At 33.8% G+C, this 22,333-nt stretch overlaps 1 protein-coding gene and 1 pseudogene across 1 annotated transcript in view; both read left to right on the top strand.

The window, feature by feature from the left end:
* Nucleotides 1-22,333, top strand: part of MTUS2 (microtubule associated scaffold protein 2) — a 620,079-nt gene that overhangs the window by 84,154 nt on the left and 513,592 nt on the right. The gene's annotated exons all lie outside the window — the stretch shown is intronic.
* Nucleotides 8,243-10,054, top strand: LOC100931215 (annotated as a pseudogene).

The raw sequence follows: 22,333 nt of genomic DNA, 5'->3' as shown, positions 1-22,333 counted from the left end.
AGGAAGAAAATTACAGATTATGGGAGACATCCAGTGAAAATTACTTGTAGTACTACCCTAAACATTTTCTCTTTTTAGACCTTCCAGTTTGAGATTTTAAAAAAAGGTCAAGGTCTTTTAGTTTTCCTGTCTTCATTCTCCAGCCCTGAATTGTCTTAGGGTTGGAGAAAGGGAATTTTCTTTTCTTTTTCTTCTCTACTCATTTAATCAGTCCATGATTGGAATACTCTACCTTTACTGTTCTTCTACTTGATGCTCTCTGCTGTTTCTCTACTTTGGTCATTTCATCATTTCTTTATGTCATCAGGTTTTATCTGACTCTTTTGATGTTCCCTTTTAAAACTATCAGGTATACACCAACAATGAGAATATTTTGGGATCTTGCTGGTACTTTTCCTTCCATATACTTCTCTTATGAATCTATTACTTTTTTCCAGTTTCCTTCCATTTACCATAAAAGCTTCTACATTGGTCTTTTAATTCTACAATATCTTCTTGTTTTCAAACAACAAAAGACTTTAGCTCTATTGCATTTATCCAAGAATGGAATGTTCTGGGCTCTATCTGTTTTATTGATGTTAAGTTATATTTTTACATTAACATAGAAATAATGAACTAAATTGCACATGGAGATAGCTAAACAAAGGTTTGGATCTGTTGTCAAATTGGCATAATAAGCTAAATTCCAACTCTCATTTCTTTCTTTCCCCATTGTTGGGAGTTGTGTAGGTTTATGTAGACAGAAGCCTGGGGGTAAAGTAGTGGTAATTCTATATCCTGGTTACATCAAATTAGCTGAGGAGCTCTGAGTCAAAGAAATATCTTTGGCGATATTATTGCTATGTAGTTCTTGTGTTTTAGACAGTGGAAGGAAATGAAATTTTGGGAATCATTTTAAGTTTGGATGGAGTCAGCAGAGAGAGCTAAATGAGGTATCTGCTGGCTAGTTTTCCTTTAAGTAAATGTGTGTGTGTGTGTGTGTGTGTGTGTATGTATATATACACACACACACACACATATATATATATATATCTTTCTGAGATGAAAGATAAACTAGAATTTTTGTCTTTTTCAAGGAGAACTTTAAGTAATACATATTTCATCATATACTGAATTGAAAAGAAAGGAGGTCATTTCATTTTTATTCTTAATCCCAAGTTTATATAATACCCTCTCCTCCTAATGTTAAGAATCAGCAATTTTAAAGCCATGATGTGAATATCATGGACAATTGTCCAAGCCTCATAGTGCAGATTCAGTCATGAGATGAGGGCAAAAAGTTTGACTCTACTCCATATTTTATGTTAATAAATGTTTGTTGAAAGGTAGCCAGGTGACAATGACAATGAAATAAGGAAAACCTGAATTCAAATCCTGCCTCAGACATTTACTATCTATGTGACCCTGAGTAAGTTTCTTAATCTCATGGTCTCAGTTTTCTCATCTGTAAAGGGAGAGTAATAATAGCACCCATTTTATAGAATTGTTGTGAGGTTTAAATAAACAATATTTATAAAGTGCTTTATAAACCTTTTACCTTCATATAAATGCTACCTATTAATGCTATTGAATTAGTATTTTAATCTAAAACTACTTTGCCATATTTCTATAGGGTAGGGTAAAAGGGGATGCTGATAGTGACTAGTTTTGCTTAGGGAAGCAGTTAGAAAGATTGACTTTTTTAAAAATTTATCAAATTGTATTGATATCATTTATTTTTATGTTATCTGCATTTTCTTCTTTCCCTCTTAGAAAACCATCAACACATTTTTACTCCCTCTGTTTTTGTCCACTTGTATGTTTTATTTCCTTCTCAGGTTAATTTTATCCTATTTCTAAATCTGATTTTTCTTGTGCAGCAAAATAACTGTATAGATATGTATACATATATTGCATTTAACATATATTTTGACATATTTAACATGTATTTTTCTACCTGCCATCTAGGGGAAAGGGTGGAGGGAAGAAGGGGAAAAGTTAGAACAGAAGGTTTTGCAAGGGTCAATGCTGAAAAATTACCCATGCATATGTCTTGGTAAATAAAAAGCTATAATAAAAAAGTAAATAAAAGAAAAAGAAAACCATCAACAATGAGAGACAGACACAGACAGACAGACAGACAAGAAAAGCATTTAAGGAATACTAACATCAAAAGAAAATCTGATTTGTATGTAGTATTCTATAGCCATAGTTCTCCACCTTTGCAAAGAAGGAGAGAAGATGGAAAATAATTTAATAAATGAATTAGTCAGCTTTGTAGATGTTTGTCATAGCTTAAGAGGGGAGGGAAACAATTAACTATTTCATTAAATGCTTGTTCTTTCCCAATGCAATAAGTATTAGGTATTGTCCTTCATTCTTAAAGACCATAGATATGACTTACATCCATATTGTTAAAGGGTACTTGTTTCTTCAGGTAAAACATTCTGCTTTAATTAAAATCAGTAATATTTCACAAGTAAATGAGAATAGATATTTTTTAAAAAATTGTCTTATATTTCATTTACATGTGCTGATATTTACTATTGCATTATAAAGCATCTTTTTTTAAAAAAAAATATGCCTATCTTTTAAATAGAGAAGCAAATTAATCCCCAATGCACATATATTTTTATTGAGTTGTGTAAATATCATCCTGATATATGAATCCAATAAATGTTCGTCTCAGAGCCATCTGTTTATATCCTAAATGCATCATGGGATCACAGAATCATACTTGGAGAAAACGAAAATATTATGCTTATGATCCTATACTGTATGATACAGTATATGATACAGTATAAATACTTTTAAAAAATGTGTCTAGTCACCAAAACTTTCAGCACTCTGGACAGTGGAAAGCATACATGATCATCTTTTATTTTTTAGCTTTATGCCTAATTTCAATTCAAGGCAGTAAACATTTATTAAGTATCTACAAAGTGTGGGGAAATGGGGATTAAAAATGAAGGAAGACGATAGTTAGTATCCCTGAAGGTAGTACACATTCTGATAGTAGTATGCACTGTCTCTCCTCAAATTATTTCATATTTACTTATCTGTACAAATTCATAGACATAATTATTGAAGCTATCACAGTTAATGAGATTAACAAGGGAAGATGTTGAGAGGGAGAAGAAAGAGAAGGAAGGAGGGCCAAATGAAGAGTCTTAGGGGACATCTCATCCTTGCATTTAAAAGGAAAGTGAAGTAGCCAGAGAGATAAAGCCAGCGATCAAATCTATAGCCAGAGAAGCAGGAGAGAAAAGGGTTGTGGAAGCTAAGAAAATACTGAGGGGAAAGTTGATTAAAAGCATCAGAACAATTAAAAGAGGACTTGTTTGATAAGGTCTGATAAAAGACCATTACATTTGGCAATCAGGAAGTCATTTGTGACTTTGCATAGTGTACTTCATAACGATAATGGTGATTGATCAAGATTAGCTTATGTAAGTTGAGAGAATAAATAGATGCTATTAGGTAGGAGTCTTGGTACATAGAATGCCAGGCCTGGGGTTAGAAAACTTATTTTCCTGAAGTCAAATCTGGCCTTAGTCACTTACTTGCTGTATTACCCTGAGCAAGTCATTTCACCCTGTTTGCCTCAGTTTCCTCATCTGTCAAATTAACTGGAGAAGGAAATGGCAAACCACTCCAGTGTCTCTGCCAAGAAAACCCTAAATGGTATCACAAGGAGTCAGACATGAAAACATGAAAAACAATTAAACATGAACAGTTGAGTGATAGAATAATAGCTTGAAAGAGTTGCTGTAGCAATAATAAAGGAAGTCGTTTTTTTATTTCCCCTAAGTTATGCTTTTTTTCTTTACTTTCCCCCTTTTCTCCTCCCCAGTATTTTGCTTTTGATGACCACCTCTCTCAAACAACTCTCCCCTTTTAGAGCCCCTCCCTTTTCTTACACTTTTCCCTTACTACTTCTGTTTTCCCTTCTATTAGTCTTCCCCTTTCTTTTCCCCTTTCCCCTCCCACTTTCCTATAAGGTGAGACAGGTTTCTCTATAAAACCAAGTATATCTGATATTCTCTTTTTGAGCCAACTGATGAGAGTAAAGTTCACACAATGCTCATCCCCCTCCCTTCTTTCCCTGAATTATTATAGATCTTTTTTGCCTCTTCATGAGATATAATTTCCCTTATTTTAACTCTTTTCCTCTTTTTCCAGTACAATCCCCTTTCTGCCTCGTTTCTTTTTTATATTATCATAACAAAATCAAATTATACCTGCACTCTCTAAGTATACTCATAACAAAAATATAGTTCTCAAGAGTTCTTTCCTTTTTACCTTTTTATGCTTCTCTTGAGTTCTGTGTTTGGAGATCAAATTTTTTCTTCAGAAATAGGATGAAATTCACCTATATCATTAAATGCCCATCTTCTTGCCTGAAAGACAATGCTCCTTTTAGCTGGATAGCTTATTCTTGGCTATAATCCGAGTTCCTTTGCCTTTTGGAATATCTATCCTTTAAGGTGGAAGCTGCTAGGGACTGGGGAATCCTGATTGTGGCTCCTCAGTATTTAAATTGTTTCTTTCTGGCTGTTTGCCATATCTTTTCCTTGGTGTGATAGTTCTGTAATTTAGTCACTATATTTCTTGGAGTTTTTCTTTTGAGGTCTCTTTCAGGAGGTGATCAGTGAATTCATTCAATGGCTGTTTTACCTTCTGGTTCTAAGACATCAGAGCAATTTAAGGAAGTTTTTTTTTTTTTAATAAAAATAGTAATAGTTAACATTTATGTAATATTCCAAGCACTTTGCAAAGTGCTTTACAAATATTTCATTTAATCATTACAACATCACTGGAAGATAGATACTATTATTATTTTCTTTTTACAGATTAAGAAACTGAGGCAAGCAGTAATTAAGTGACTTGACCAAGCTAAAAAAGCTAGTAAGTGTCTGAAGAAGGACTTGAACTTAGGTCTTTCCAATGGTAGAGACATGCCAGAGCACATTTGTAGATAGAAGGGTAAAAACTAATAAATAAATAGGAATTCAATGTGAGAAATAAGTGAGAACTTGAAGATATGGCAGAGGTTATAATCAAATTAATAGAGTTATAGCTTCATTGATTTAGAGTCAGCAGGAATCTTAGAAATCAAAGAGTCCATCTGTGTAAATTAAGTAACTTCTTTTCCTACACAGCTATTGGGGCTTGCATTGGCTCTATGAAAAGCTCTTCTTCCTCTAAAGTCAGTGAAAATTAGAGAGGATGAATAAAGACTTAACAGAAGTTTTGAGATAAGAGCCTAGATGCATTGATCCATACTTAACGCCGTACACCAAGATAAGGTCAAAATGGGTTCATGACCTAGGCATAAAGAATGAAATTATTAATAAATTAGAGGAACATAGGATAGTTTACCTCTCAGACCTGTGGAAGGGGAAGGTTTTTATGACCAAAGCAGAACTAGAGATCATTACTGATCACAAAATAGAAAATTTCGATTATACCAAACTGAAAAGTTTTTGTACAAACAAAACTAATGCAGACAAGATTAGAAGGGAAGCAATAAACTGGGAAAATATTTTTACAGTCAAAGGTTCTGATAAAGGCCTCATTTCCAAAATATATAGAGAATTAACTCTAATTTATAAAAAATCAAGCCATTCTCCAATTGAAAAATGGTCAAAGGATATGAACAGACAATTCTCAGATGAAGAAATTGAAACTATTTCTAGTCATATGAAAAGATGCTCCAAGTCATTATTAATCAGAGAAATGCAAATTAAGACAACTCTAAGATACCACTACACACCTGTCAGATTGGCTAAGATGACAGGAAAAATAATGATGATTGTTGGAGGGATGTGGGAAAACTGGGACATTGATTCATTGTTGGTGGAGTTGTGAACAGAATCCAACCATTTTGGAGAGTAGTTTGGAACTATGCTCAAAAGTTATCAAACTGTGCATACCCTTTGATCCAGCAGTGTTACTACTGGGATTATATCCCAAAGAGATTATAAAGAAGGAAAGGGACCTGTATGTGCACGAATGTTTGTGGCAGCCCTTTTGTAGTGGCTAGAAACTGGAAACTGAATGGATGTCCATCAGTTGGAGAATGGCTGAATAAATTGTGGTATATGAAAATTATGGAATATTACTGTTCTGTAAGAAATGACCAACAGGATGATTTCAGAAAGGCCTGGAGAGACTTACGAACTGATGCTAAGTGAAATGAGCAGGACCAGGAGATCATTATATACTTCAACAACAATACTAGATGATGACCAGTCCTGATGGATCAGGCCATCCTCAGCAACGAGATCAACCAAATCATTTCTAATGGAGCAGTAATGAACTGAACTAGCTATACCCAGAAAAAGAACTCTGGGAGATGACTAAAAACCATTACATTGAATTCCCAGTCCCTATATTTATGCATACCTGCATCTTTGATTTCCTTCACAAGCTAATTGTACAATAATTCAGAGTCTGATTCTTTTTGTACAGCAAAATAATGTTTTGGTCATGTATACTTATTGTGTATCTAAGTTATATTTTAATATATTTAACATCTACTGGTCATCCTGCCATTTAGGGAGGGTGAGTGTAAGAGGTGAAAAATTGGAACAAGAGGTTTGGCAATTGTTAATGCTGTAAAGTTACCCATGTATATATCCTGTAAATTAAAGGCTATTAAATAAATAAAAAAAAAAAAAAGAGATAAGAGCCTAGATGACTGTGCTTATAAAGGATACACTGTGAGGTCATTTGTTAAGTGAAACAAAAGTGGAATTTGGAAACTTAAAGAAAACGTTTGAAAGCCAAGGGGTCAGTGATAGGGGGTCAATTAGAGAAGAATAACTATGTACTGATAAGATCAATGATGTCAAATTCAAATAGAAATGGGAGCCACTTATCTACAGATAAGGACTCTTGTGGGCTACAGATTGACTTAATTTTAATATGTAATGTTGTCTATGTTTTATTGTATTTTTATTTTGTTAAATATTTCCCAATTGTTTAATAGTGCATTGTTGGTAAGAGTTGTGAACTAATCCAAACATTCTAAAGAGTAATTTGAAACTACTCTCAAATGGCTATATGTAACTGTGCATACCTTTTAATCTAGCAATACCACTTCTAGATCTATAGATCAAAACAATCATAAAAAGGGGGAAAGAACCCATATGTACAACAATATTGATAGCAGCTATTTTGTGGCAGCAAAGAACTGGAAATTGAGGGGATGTCCATTAATTGAAAAATGACTAAATAAGTTGTGATAGATGGTAATGGAATACTACTGAGCAGGAGGGTGTCAGAAAAACCTGCAAAGATTTACTGATCTATGTAATGTCCAGGCTAGCTTTCTGGAGGATCTCAGGACCAGCCTTGGTCTTAGTTGAGTAGTGCAGGAGGCAGGAGAGCCACCAGGCCAATGGTCAAAAGATAGAATGTCTCATTTCCAGTCCTCTCAGTCCTTAAATACCTCAGTATGATTACATCATTATAGCACACTATGTATGTGTGAATTGTAGAACCATTACATCATCATACTAAGTACATGTGAACTAGAGAACCATCATCTCATTAATCACATGAGTTAACACCCTGCTGTAAGTATCTCTACTTAAAGATACTTTTTTCAGAGTTCCCCAATATCAGCAGTCCTCTACAGATCTGATGCTGAGTGAAGTAAACAAAACCAGAAAAGCATCGTACACAGTAACAGCAAGATTGTGTGATGATCAATTATGATAGATTTAGTTCTTTTCAGGAACACAGGCAGTTCCAAAAAGCTTGTGATAGAAAAGGCCAACAACATCCAGAGAAAGAACTATGGAATATGAATGTAAAAGAAGCATACTATTTACATTTGAATTTTTTTTCTTTCTTGTGTTTTTTTTTTTGTTCTGACTCTTCATTTACAACATGACTAACATGGAAACACATTAACCATGATTGTGTATGTATAGTCTATATCTAATTGCTTGTTGTCTTAGGGAAGGTGGAGGGAAGGAGAAAATTTGGAACTCAAAGTCTTAGAAAATGAATGATGAAAAATATCTTTACATATAATTAGAAAAATATTATTAAGTGCAAAACAAACAAATATTTCCCAATTGCTTTTTAATCTGGTTTGGCCAAACTAGGGTAAGTTGTAGGTCGCATTAGGTTACCCAGGTTTATTTGTCTTTTCTGTTGTAAATGATGGCATATTGTAGTGGTCCAGCCAGTACAATCATAAAACTTCTTCTGACAGTACTTTGTGGCTACTTGTGATTAGGGAGTAAACATGCTGACAGTGAGCTATATATGGGCTGTCTGTAGCTGCCCTTTTAGCCCATTCCCTTTACTTCCTTCCCTAACCAAGAATGGTCATGCTTATTATCTGTTCATTACTGTTTTTTAAAGCTCTGAAATTGGAGATAAGACTTTATGCACTCAGTAACCCTATCAGCTGCTTTTTTTAAAAAGCATGGCCTTAAAAAGTAGTTTGCATTTATGAGGTTTAATTTTGTTATACTTTGTTATTAAGGGGAAATGATGTTAATGGCAACTGCTTAATAAAAGTCAATTAAAATCATTTAGGGAAATTAAAGTACTGACAAGCTCATAATGGTTTTTCTGGTTGGTAAGTGGGATTGACATAGATTAACATTAGGTGATGGATAGTAAATTCCCTGAATTTGCTGAAGGATATTTTCATTAAAATGACAGCTGCTTGTATTGGACTGCAGTAGGACATTTAGTTATGCTATCCAGGAGTGTGAAGGAGAGAACTAATCAAATAAGACACAATTTTATTTTGGTTTAATTGGATTAATTCTCCTTCACGTTTTAATTATATGAACTCTGGTAGATATTATGGAGCAAAGTCACAACTTTTTCTTTTCTTCTACTAACTTTAATATTAATTTTTACAAGGGTTAAGTCTAGTTAAGCTTTGTTGTTGAAAGAGTCCTTTGGTGCTTTGAGTTTACTGGAGAATTGGAGATTTAATAGGGTGTCTCCCTTTTTTATAACCTGGCTCTGTGATCCTGAGTTAGACATTTATTCATTCAACATCATAGGCAAATTTCTAAGACTCTAAGTAACCATACAGGTATCATCTGCATTTGTTAAGGGATTTTTTTTTCATTGGGATGTGGTGAATAAAAAAATAATTTCAAGGCACAGAGTTTTGGGGTAAATTAGAATCAGTTTTATCAATCAGAGATAGCAGATGGTCAACAAAAAAGGATCATTATCCCCTTCAAGATCAAAGGGGAATCAAAACCACTTCTTGAGACTTGCATGCTCTTAGACATGTTCTATTTGTGAATTCATGACCTTCAATTTCTCAATGCAAGCAATTGACCAGGTTATAAATTCAGCTGCCAAGACTTACTACATGTCAAGTGGGCTTCAGCCCATGCCTGTTGTCTTCAGGGGACCCAACGGGGCTTCGGCTGGCATGGCTGCCCAGCATTCACAGTGTTTTGCAGCTTGGTACAGACACTGTCCTGGATTAAAAGTGGTCAGTCCTTGGAGTTCAGAGGATGCAAAAGGACTCATCAAATCAGCAATTTGAGATTATAATCTGGAAAACGAACTGATGTATGGAGTTCCTTTTGAATTTCCAGAGAAGGCTCAGTCAAAAGATTTCCTGATTCCCATTGGAAAAGCTAAAATAGAAAGGGAAGGAGCCCATATTACATTGGTTTCCCATTCACGATCTATTGGCCATTGTATGGAAGCAGCTGCTATACTGTCTAAAGAGGGAATAGAATGTGAGGTGATCAATCTGTGCACCATTAGACTGATGGACATTGAGACCATCGAGTTTAGTGTCATGAAGACCAATCACCTTGTGACGGTTGAAGGAGGCTGGCCCCAGTTTGGAGTAGGAGCCGAGATCTGTGCCAGGATCATGGAAGGTCCCACCTTTAACTTCCTCAATGCTCCTGCTGTCCGAGTCACAGGGGCCAATGTTCCTATGCCTTATGCAAAGATACTGGAAGAAAACTGCATTCCACAAGTCAAAGACATCATCTTTGCAGCCAAGAAAACTCTCAATATCTAATCTCTGCTTGACATTGAGGTTCTGGGCTCATTCAGTGTCAATGCTTGACATTGGGTGTTCCAATAGAAAGCAATGACATTGGGTGTTCCAATAGAAAGCAATGAATTCTGATTGGCTAACAATTAATGAGAAGTGGACTTTATAAAAAAAAAAAATGGGCTCACTCCAATGAAGGGCTGGAGTGACAACATGTTACTCTCGGGGAAAGAGAGTATCTCTATACCCAGACCAACCACAATCTTGGGCAATATAAACAAAGGATCTACCTCCATCCAAACTTGTTTTAGTGGAACATGATGGGAAGAAATTGACCTTAGACTAGAGATTCATTTTAAAGGTATGTGCTGTTGTGAGCATTTACACCTTGCAAATCAGCAATTGCTACAAATCAGGACTGGATTTATTGTTTTGATTGTCTAGACTTAAAGCGATGGAGAAAATGTTAATAATGCAGATAAAACTTTAAAAACCATGACTCATACATATTGTGCGTATGTGGAAAACTAGTAGTTAAATATATATATATATATATATATCAATGCTCTGCTGTTGTGCTAATTTTGGCCTAAGAAAACACAGGTCTCTTCATCAGGCAATATCATGCCTCAATATGTGGAACTTTGGTTACAACAAATGGTGAAGTTCTGAATGCTGTGGATAAGTTCACTTCCCTTGGCAATGTGCTTCCCAGGGATGTCCACATTGATAAAGAAGTTGACACATGCATTGCCAGGTCTGGCTCAGTGTTTGGGAGGCTTCAAAGGAAAGTGTGAGAGAGTAGAGTAATTAGACTGACTCCCAAACTGAAGGTCTGTGGAGCTGACCTCATTGTCATATGCCTGTAAAACCAGGGATGTGTCAGGAACCTGAACTTCTTCCATTTGAATTGTCTTAAGAAGATTCTGAACATCACCTGGCAGGATAAGACATCAGACAATGAGATCCCTTCTCTACTGCAAAGAGTACAACTCCGTTGGCCTGGCCACATTGTTCAAATGAACTGCCAAAAAAGACTATCTTACTGAAAACTCACACAGGGCAAGGACAATGCAAAGTCATTACAAAGGTCTATCTTAAGAAGTTTAAAAGTGATTTATGACTTGGGAAACACTGGCACAGGACAGCCCTGCACAGTGTGCCCTCATCAGAGAAGGTGCTGTTTTATGAGCAAGGCAGAAGTGAATTATCTCAGAAGAAACATGTGATGTGTAAAGTTAGAGAATCCACCCCAAATAGGGACTGTTTGTATTTGATCTGTGGCAGAGCCTTCTGAGCTTGTATTGATCTGATCAGCCATAATTAAACTAGATTCTAACATAGTGATGTCATTTTGGTTCTCTTCGAGAACAAAGGATTGTTAACAACCAACCAAAAATCGATTGATCCATCCATCTGTCTGTCTATCTATCTGCTATCTATCTACCTATCCATCTATGCATTTATCTGTCTGTCCATCTATCCATTTATTTATCTATCCATCTATCTATCTATCTATTGAAAGCCAATACTGAAGCATTTGTCATAATATTGCAGGCCCCATTCCCAGCCCAACAGTATTATTTTAATAATATTCTGTTGTGGTTGTTTACACATTATAAATTCATCTTTTGGTTGAATGATTTTCTAAGACTTTATTCATATGTACATATTTTTCATCATGCCATTTTATTTTTTTATAAATATAGGTATATTTCACTTAACTAACCCTACATAATATTTCAGATTTTGTTTATTTTATCACATTATTACAAATGAGAGAATACCTTTGCTATGCTGTATGGCTAGAGAGTTGGGCTTTGAGTCAGGAAGACCAGAGTTCAAATGTTGCCTCAGATACTTACTACTTGTGTGATTCTGGACAAATCATTTAACACTGTTTGGCTCAGTTTCCTTATTTGTAAAAAGAGATGGAGAAGAAAATGGCAAACCACTTTAGCATTTCTGCCAAGACTTCAAATAGCATCACAAAGAGTCAGATAAGACAGAAATGACTAAAAAACGACAGTGACAAAACAATGCACTAGCTAAGTTATATTTCCAATGAGTAAGTTTTGGCTGATTGTTTTTAGTTGAAAAAATATATACAGTGAAAACTTCAGAAGCAATAGTGTAATTGCATATTGAATTGTTAAAAGAATAATATGGGATCACCTCAGTTGAAAAGTTTTTAGAAAGTAAAATCCTTAAAGTCTAAAAGGTCATCATTAAAGCAGCCTGTGCATGACCTTCTGCTAATTAGCTGCTCTGAGAATATCCTTATTTTTTAGGGTAAGGGTGGAGAGAAGGGGGGAAGGGGAATACTGTCATTGATTACATTTGCTTAATTCAACAGTGTGCAGGGGAAAAAAAGAGTATGGTCATTTTCTATTGAGTAGATCTTTATCACAATAAAAATACCTTTTGTTTAACTACAATTCCATTTTTCCCCCTACAGCTATATACTGTGAATTCATTAATTTCCTTACTTATTCATATTCAATAAAATCTCACTAATTGGAAGTAAGATTAGTGGGGTTTAGTGGAAATTTTGCTCTCTGAAATAGGCTAAATATGCCCCCAGGAATCTCATTTACATGATCAATTTGCTTACAAACTCTTTATTCATAGATAATATAAAGTTTGCTTCAGCCCAGGTCAAATTATCACTAATTCTAAATGAATAATTTAAAGATATTCAAATTTTTAATCACCTTTGACCAAATTTATGAATAACCTGAGTCTAGTTAATTGGCTTAGTTTTTAATGAAATAATGTACATATTTTTCTAGTCTCGGGTTGACTGGGTCAAATAGTTGGTGACAGCAGTCATAACTCTTTTCTGCTCCATCCAAGATAGGCCAGGATAGTGTGTTTGTCCCTTAATTTCTGGTTCTGTAAAAATAGGTTGGAGCCAGCTACTTTACAACAATGTGATAAAATCAAAGATTGCAGATTATTTAGAGATAGGTATGTTGTGATATAACCTAATAATTTATAATAATTCACATTTATTGTAAAAAAAATACAACTAGGTATCAGGAATAGGGAGAAATTTCATTCTAATAATCTGTACTCTAATATGTACCTGGATCTTTGAGATTCATATTAGTCCTTTCCCCACATTGTGGACATCCATTCCCCACACCACACTCCCATTGTCACCCAGAAACTGTGGAGTTTTTCCCCTTCATTAAAATAATTTAATACATACCAATTTAAGGAACACTTCCATTAGTATTTATTAGAAGTCCAACATGACATGGTACTTACTGTAGGTTATGCCAGTATATCCATATCTATATAGTTCTCCCTTTTCCTGAAGAAGCTAAGATGGCCTTTTGATTCCCCCCTCCCCAAAACCTAAAAAAAAAAAAAAATAGGTAGTCCACAACAGATGAATCAATTACTGTGTTTTTTATAATTTTCAAAATTAAATGTTAAGGCCTTCAAACTTGATCCAAAAACGGTGTTTCCAAAGGCAACTATCTTGACCTCTTTTCTTGATCTGCGAGTAAAATTTTGGAAAATTCAAGCATATGGCTAAATACTTCAGTAATATGGCATGTTGGGGAGATAAAATAGTGCTTAATCTCAGATGTTTGTTGACTGACTATAAAGTTATTGACTTTGTAAAAAAAAAATAACAAGGTAAACTAAGTTCCAAAATTTTTTATTCTAAAATTTTAAATAGAAATTTGATCATCTCCCTTAAAATATACATTTTATTTCTACCTTAGTAGACACATTGTAATTTATATTTTTTGGCCTTTTCTTCATGATCTGTGGTCATCATTATAATTAGTGAATTGTACTTTAAACATAGATTTCAGATATTGGATTAAATCTCTGCAAATCCCAGAGTATAGCTTAGAATTTGCTTTCTTGAATAAGCCCCTCATGGTCAACTTGTTTTCTTGACTTTTTCTTGTTAGATTAGAATGTATAATATGTATTTATGACCTTGTCTATATGTCATGATTTTCTTTCTCAAGCATTAATTATGAATAGCACTCTTCTTCATTATTTTCTTGCCTAGAATTTACATCTTCATTGACTTTTATCAGTGCCCTTTGAGTTTTCAAAAGTATTCAAAATATTTTATTTCATCATCGATAACCATTTAAATTTCTAATCTGCATTACCTTATTGCCTAAGTTGTTCACATTCACTTCATGAGAAAATACATCATCATGTGTGATTATACCCTTTTAAAAACATTGAAGTCTTTTTATCTTATTGTAACTATAGTCATTGATGGGATTTTATACTACAAGCTATTGGTCAGTTTCTAGATTGACCATAATACTCCACATTTGTGGATCCTGGATAATTAAGATTTATTGGACTTATAAAATAAAAAGTTCTTTAATCCCTTTTAAAGGCATAATACCTTAAATCTGCAGGTTAATGGAGACAGTGGCTCAGTGGGTAGATCACTAGCCTCAAGGCAGAAAGATATGAGTTCATATCCAGCTTCAGATACTTTCTAGCTGTGTGACTTTAGTAAGTTGCTTAACTCTTTTTGTCTAGGTTTTCTCCTCTGTAAAATGAACTAGAGAAGGAAAGAAAACCACTCCAGTATCTTTGCCAAGAAAACCTCAAATGGGGTTATGTTTGAAATAATTGATTAAATTATTTCCAAGTTAATGATGCAGTTAATACTTGGATCAAGATACAGTTCCTTTGATTGTTCATAAATAAAAGACTAATTCATAAGTCTTCTAATAATCATTCTTTCCTGAGAATGGACACTAACCAATATTGGGTCTTTGCACACAGGTAACATGGCATAGCTATTCTTCCAGGAAGCCATCATATTTGCCATGCTCAAAACATTTTTTGTACCTGATATGACACCATTTGGGCATAGCTTTTCAAGTTATAACTTGAGGATATATATATTGCTTTGTAAGAATTTTGTCTTAATTATCTCATTGCAAAATTTAACATTAGAAAAGCCAAAAGACCCTCCCATTTTATAGATAAAGGAACCAAGACTTGTATAGGCAGAGTGACTTATCTGACCTTATGTCCTGCTTCTCTTTTCCAAAGCTCCTAGGACTAGTAAAGGGAATTTGCTCTGAATATTTACTGTGATGACTCAGAATTCTGATTACTCTGTTTTTTCATACTCCAAAGGCTTGGGAAAGTCATATTTTTAAGCTCCATCCTACTGGAGAATTGTATTCTAGAAACTGTAAAACATTAAGGGCATGACATATTTCTGTTTGTGAAGGGAAAAGGTCTCCCATCTCTGAAGTATATTTAGCATTTCAGAGAGTCATGTCTTTATGTTAATTGGAGTTGGTAGGATCTTGTCTGGAACATATTTTCTTAATCTTATAAAATTAATGGGAGATACAAATAGAGCATGAAAAAGAGCCTTTTGTGTGAGTGTTGACTTAAGTAATTCTTAGAAATGGAGGGCAAGATATGGGAGTTAAGGATGTTTTTCCATCTACAGAAGAATTAACAAAGGGAGATGAAATAAGTCTTGGGTAAGAAGGCCTTCAGTTCTGAGATTTCCTATTCACATTGGTCTCTCTAACAAACATAATTAATTTCATGATTCTAAGACTTCAAACCCAGGCTGTTCTCTTATTTAATTTGGTTAGTAAACTGGGAAATTGGCTTATATAAATTTTAAAATTCAACAAATCTTGTAGATTTCATAGGCTTATGGACAGATTAAAGTGCCAGGAGGATCTTCCCAGGAGTGATATTAAAGGAGTCTATATTCCCAACTCAACCAAATAGCATAATTAAATAACTCATAAAGACATCTTGCTGTAAAGTAAAATAAATCTAAGATATTTCCCTGTAAACAATGTGCTTGCTATTTATCACAACATAGGAGCTACGCTAACATTATACATAATTTAAATATTTATTTTTATAAATTGTGCTCATTTATACACTTACTGTTGTATCACGTATATGTCATATTTCCCTCCTTTCATGTTTGTTAATTTGTTTTATTTATTATAATTGGTGCTGATGATTTTTTTTTAATCTTTTAGAAGGAAGGAACCTTGTTATTAATATAGAATGATCGAGGGTGGCACCACTGATTAAGGATCTAGAAGGCTAATAGTGTTGCATATTTCCATATTTGATGGATTATTAATTCTGAAGTGAGTTGATGGATGAACTTGGAAGGAGAATAGCAAACACATGGGAAAAATGGGCCAGGTTTGTTTGCATTTCTATAACATCCTCTTATCATTGATGATAATAGTAGATTTATCACATTTGAATACCTTTTTTATTCATTTATTTTACATGCTTTTTTCTTATTGCTTTATTTCCCTACCTCTGAACAATAACAACCAAAAACGAGAACCCTCAAAATAAAACCCTAATTATAAGCATGTATAGTCCTATAAAGCAAATTTTGATTTTGCCCTTGGCCAACAATATGTATCTCTTTTAAGTTTATAACCTCTCTAACAGGAGACAACTGACATGTTTTATCTTCAGTCCTTTGGACTCATGATTTATCATGTATCTTGTATTGTCCAGAGTTCTAAAGATACTCAGTTATTTTGTTGTTTTGTTGTTTTTTTAACTCTTTGATTCTCCTGTCTTTGTGTAATTTCTCTTCTAGTTCTGTTCACTTTGTTCTACATTAGTTTATAAATATCTTACCCGTTTTATCTGAAATTATCCAACTTGACATTTCTTATGGCACTATCATATTCCATTGCATTCTTAGGTATTTCTTTGTTTAGTTATTTCATTACCTTGTGGATGAATTACCCTTTAATTTCCAGTTTAGGGACATTAGGAAAAGAGCTACTATAAATAATTCTAATGCATATAAGCAATTTTCTTCTTTCTTTGTTCCATTTGGAATCTAGGTCTATCTAGTAATGATATAGTTGGGTCAGAGTATATGTATGATGTATTCATCTTTGGGACATAGATCCAAATTGCTTACATTTGGAAACTTAAGACATTTACAATAAATGGCATATATTGGTGTTGATACTTCAGAAGGTGAGGCTGACTCATTACTTTCTGTAGATGAGTTAATTTTAAAGATACCCAGGGGTCAATTTTCAAGATGGCTTAAAAAAAGAGATAATTCCAAGAGAACAGTAATAGCAATTGGGCCTCTGATTTCACTGTCATGGGGAACTCTTTGCATAAAGAAACTGCCTTTACCAGTATAAGTTGGCACCTTCTCTACAATTTATGCTCTTAGAGAATGTCTGAAACTTTGTAAATCCAGAGTCATGTAGCCAGATGTCTCATAAGTGGGACTTGTACCCATATCTTTCTGGTTCTGAGGCCTGTTCTCTATTGACTGCATGATGAGTCTTCAGAAGACACCACAAAAATGGGAAAGATTATAAGCAGCATTATCGTTCAATCATTTTCACTCCTTTCTGGCTCGACATGACCCCATTTGGGATTTTATTAGTGAAGATACTGTAGTAGTTTGTCATTTTCTTCTCCAGCTCATTTTACAGAGGAGGAAACCTAGACAAATAGGGTTAAGTAACTTAACCAAGGTCACACAGCTAGAATGTTTCTAAGATTGGATTTGAACTCAGATCTTTCTGACTTAAGACCCAACATTCTAACTATTGTACCATGTTTATTTTCACAACAAATAGTATTATCTTGGTACTTGACTCCAAATTACAATATTCATCAACAAAATCCAGTATAAACACCTTTAGTATTCATTATATATTATAGTAAGAGCTTACTGATTATTGCATTAATAATTATCTTTTTTTGCCTGGACTTGTAATTTAATTGGTATAGAGAACTATTGCAACCAAAGTAAATATATGTGTCTATACATAGGCACACATATAAATACATATACTCATATATATTTGTATATGGATATGTGTGTAAATAGGTCTATATGCATGTGTATATAAACATATACATATACACCACCCACATAAACATGTACACACTCACACATGTGCATGTATTTGTACATGTACATATATACATGTGTACACATGTACACACATAATATGTGGATATTATGTATGCACGCAAACATATGCACATGCATGTTTCTATATGTTAATATATGTATATGCATTATGCATGTATAGTATAATACATATGTTATACATAATATATAATATCACAATATTCTGTATCATATACATATGTGTATAATATACATGTATATATATGTGCATGTATGTATATGTATAATTATGCACACATTCTTATATGTTTGTATGTATATATGTATGTATTCATATATATATGCGTGTGTGTATACACAAATACATACACACAAACACACACACTGTTTCTTTGATTTTGAGTCTTGTCTAGGTTTCTGAGAGGTTAAGGGATTTGCCCAGGGTCATAATAATCCACAATATATGTTCATTAATTAACCAACAATAAGTTGTTATATTAACTACCACACTGAGAATATGTGGTGTAATTTTATTGAAGATTGGAACTATGAGAATGTGCTTGTTAAGCTTATGAAAAATAGAAGAGATGAAGGAGGACCACAGTATAAATGCCATCAGTTATCCCATTTCCTTCTCATGTGGCTACTTATTAGGATCTCCCTGTCTCCCCTGTGGCAATATTGTATTCATTAAAGGAATCTATTTACCTTTTAGCTGCTTAGAATAAATAATGGCTCACCATTCCCCCATTTTACTTTAGCCACAGCAGGAATGGCTCCCAGTGAGTCATGTTAACTAGATTGAGGAGGAAATGCCTCTAATATATATATGATTAATATATATTAAATATATATATATATGATTAATATATATTAAATATATATATAAATTTTATATAAATTTTTTATATATATAACTAATTCAACCAGTCAGCAATTATTTATTAAGTACTTACTATACTTCACACACTGTGATAGCAGCTGGAGATACAAAGAAGTGAGGATTTGAATCCAGATCTTCTTGCTATGAGACCAGAACTCTGTTTACTATGCCCCCCTCACCTCCATCCCAGACAATTTATATGAAATGGTCTTCTCCTGCTTAAATGGTGTTTTCCAGTAGTTTAATGAAAAATAAATTAGTAGAAGATTTTGAAATAAATTATTTTCTACTTACTTAGCAGATAATAAAGATGAGAAAAATACATTTTATAGCTCATGGTGGTTAATTATAAAATACTAGATGAAACAAGAGGTCAAATTAAATTCCAAATCAATGTATGCCCAGAGAATCACTCTATTATTGACCATAAGCAGGATAATACAATGGAAAGTTTGTTTTGAATAGGAGTCAGATGACCTGAGTTTAAATTATAACTGCCACTCTGTGTGTGACCTTGAGCAAGTCAATTTATGTGGGTCTTAATTTGCTTGTCTGTAAAATGAGTGGAACTGTAAGATCCTCATTAATTAAAATTTTATGATCTTATGATCTTGGATCCTTTGATTACTATTTGTGACCTCCTCACTAAAGGGAAATTTTGGTATAACCTTCAGTACTTCATTCATTAAATGTAGAGATGGTCCTTCTCCTTTCCAAGACTAGTCTTGACATGTGCATTCAATGCCATTTCCTTTTTCTTTTTCATTGGTTGCCACAACCCTCATCTTTCCTTCTGTAATATTCAGTCTTTTGTCTACCTACCAGAGAGAGAAAGCAGAGATTTTGACTTCTTTAATTATTTTCCCAAAAATTTAGTATGATATTAGTCAAATCAATAATTTTTTTGCATATCAATGTTACTAGGGAAAGTAGTACATTAGTGTAAAATGGCAGAAATGAAATTTTGATTTTCATTACATATATATAGTTATGCTAAGCATAAGCACAGCATCACCCATGTCCAAAAAAAGAAAGACAGAGAAAGATGATATACTTTACTCCATACTCTGAGTCTATTAGCTTTTTATCTGGAAGAGGATATGATGTTTCATCATGAATATTTTGGAATTGTGGTTGGGAATCATGTTGATTAGCATTCCTAAGCCTTTCAAAGTTGATTAACTTGTTTAATTTGTTATGTAATCCTTCTAATATCTGAACATGAATTCTCTTTGGCAACATACCCAGCAGGTTGTCAGATAGCCATTGCTGGCAGTGCTCCAGTATGTAGGAATTCTACTCCCTCTAGAAACATTCCCTTCTATTTTGGGATAGATCAGTTTTTGCTTCACATCTAAGTCATTTCCGCATTATTCTTACATCTGTTCTTTGAGGTTCTTTAGTCAGTCACTCAGTAAACAATGATTTAGAACCTCCTATGTGCCAGGTGCTGTGTTAAGTGCTAGATATACAAAGAAAGTGCCAAAGAATTCACTGTCTAATGGGAAAGACAATGTGCAAATAAATATGTTCAAACAAGTTACATACATGACAAATTGGAGATAATCAATAGAGTGAAGGCTCTAGATTAGGAAAAGTTTCCTGTAGAAGATGCAATCTTATTTAGGACTTGAAGGAACATTGTGCACACCTGCAGGTAGAAATCAGGAGATAATTACAGATCTAAACAACAGTCAGTGAAAATGCCTTTGAAAGGCTTTGTTGGGAAAAGAAGGCAGAGTCTAATCCTTATTCCTTATGCCACCTCTTCAGATATTTGAGTGTAACTATTATATACCCCTTTGCCTTCTATTCTCCAGACTAAGCAGCATTGGTTTCCTGAACTGATCATCAGTATGGCATGATCTCAGATCCTTTCATTGTCCTGATTATCTTCCTCCAGAAAAATCTCCTTATTTAATATATTTACTAAATGAATGATATTTTCAAATTATTAGGCGTGGCCAGCACATTAATCTTGGAATATCAGAATTTCATTTCTCTCATTTTGCTCTAATGCATGATTTCCCCTTAGTGAATTAGTGACATTGACCTATTGAGAGATTGTTGATTTGACCTAATAATAGATGACATTAATAGATGGAGATAGGTATTACTTTTGCTTCTACGTGATTATCTCCATTTCACAGATAAAAGAACTAAGATTCCAAAGAGCTTGTGACTTGCCTGTGTTCACCTTCTAATAAATGATGTTGTGTTGAGATAGAGCAAACTTCTATTCTACAGGATTGATATTAGTCTCAAACAAGATAACATATGCAAAGTTCTTTGTAACCTTAAAGACATATGTGATATTATTCTCACATCTTTTCACTTTTCCTCTGTCTACATTTTACCTTGTTACTCTTAAGAATGGAAGCTGAAATGGAGTTTCTGCTCTTATATGGTAATTTGTTGCAAACTTATTGGTAGTTCAATGTTAGCTTGACATCCTCATTCCAAACTTTCATAGTTCTATATGTTCTTAAATGTGGTTCTTTTAAAGTTAATAGTCTTATCATAAAAAAAGGAAAAGGACCCACATGTGCAAAAATGTTTGTAGCAGCTCATTTTGTAATCGCAAGGGATTGGAAACTGAGTGGATGCCCATCAGTTAGGGAATGTAATGGAGTATTATTGTTCTATAAGAAATGATCAGCAGGATGATTTCAGAAAGACCTGGAGAGAATTACATGAACTGATGCTGAGTGAAATAAGTAGAACCAAGAGAACATTGAACACAGCAACAAGATTATATAATGATCAATACTGATGGATGTGGCTCTTTTCAACAATGGTGTGATTTAGGCCAATTCCAATAAACTTGTAATGGAAAGAGCCAGGCATCAAAAAAGAGAACTATGAGAACTGAATATGAACTATAACATAGTATTTTCATCTTTTTTGTTGCTCTTTACTTTTTTCTTTCTTATTTTTCCCCTTTTTGATCTGATCTTTCTTGTGCAGCATGATAAATGGGGAAATATTTAGAAGAATTGCACATGTTTAATCTACATTGCATTACTTGCCGTCTAGAGGAGGGGGTGGGGATAATAGAGAGAGATAAATTTGGAACACAAAGTTTTGCAAGGGTGAATGCTGAAAACTATCTTTGCATATATTTTGAAAATAAAAACCTATTAAAACATTTTTAAAAATAAAAAATAAAGCTAATAGTTTTAAGCAATGCAAACAAGTATTTTCTTGGGAACTTTTTTAGGTGAAACTTTGTCATTAAATTAGGCATTTATCCATTTGCTAAAGGCAGGTAAAATTTTGTAAGCAGATCATTAAAGGTTGAGATGTTATTCACCTAAATTGCTGAAGCAGCATGCCAAAAATAAGCCAGCATCTTAAAAATGAGTAAATAAAGCAATGCACAGAAAGGAAAAATTGTATTTTTTAAGAGAATGATGTTCTTAAAAATTATAGGAATGCTTTACAGGGTCTTATATAGATCATCTAACCCCCAGAAATTTAAACTATGATTCATGATTCCATATGAGGTCTCATAACTGAATGTCAGTGTCATGAAACTGTGATTTATTTATCAGTA

The sequence above is a fragment of the Sarcophilus harrisii genome, chromosome 3 (assembly GCF_902635505.1).
Source record: "Sarcophilus harrisii chromosome 3, mSarHar1.11, whole genome shotgun sequence".
Classification (NCBI taxonomy): domain Eukaryota; kingdom Metazoa; phylum Chordata; class Mammalia; order Dasyuromorphia; family Dasyuridae; genus Sarcophilus; species Sarcophilus harrisii.
This window is presented reverse-complemented; position numbering and strand designations above follow the sequence as displayed.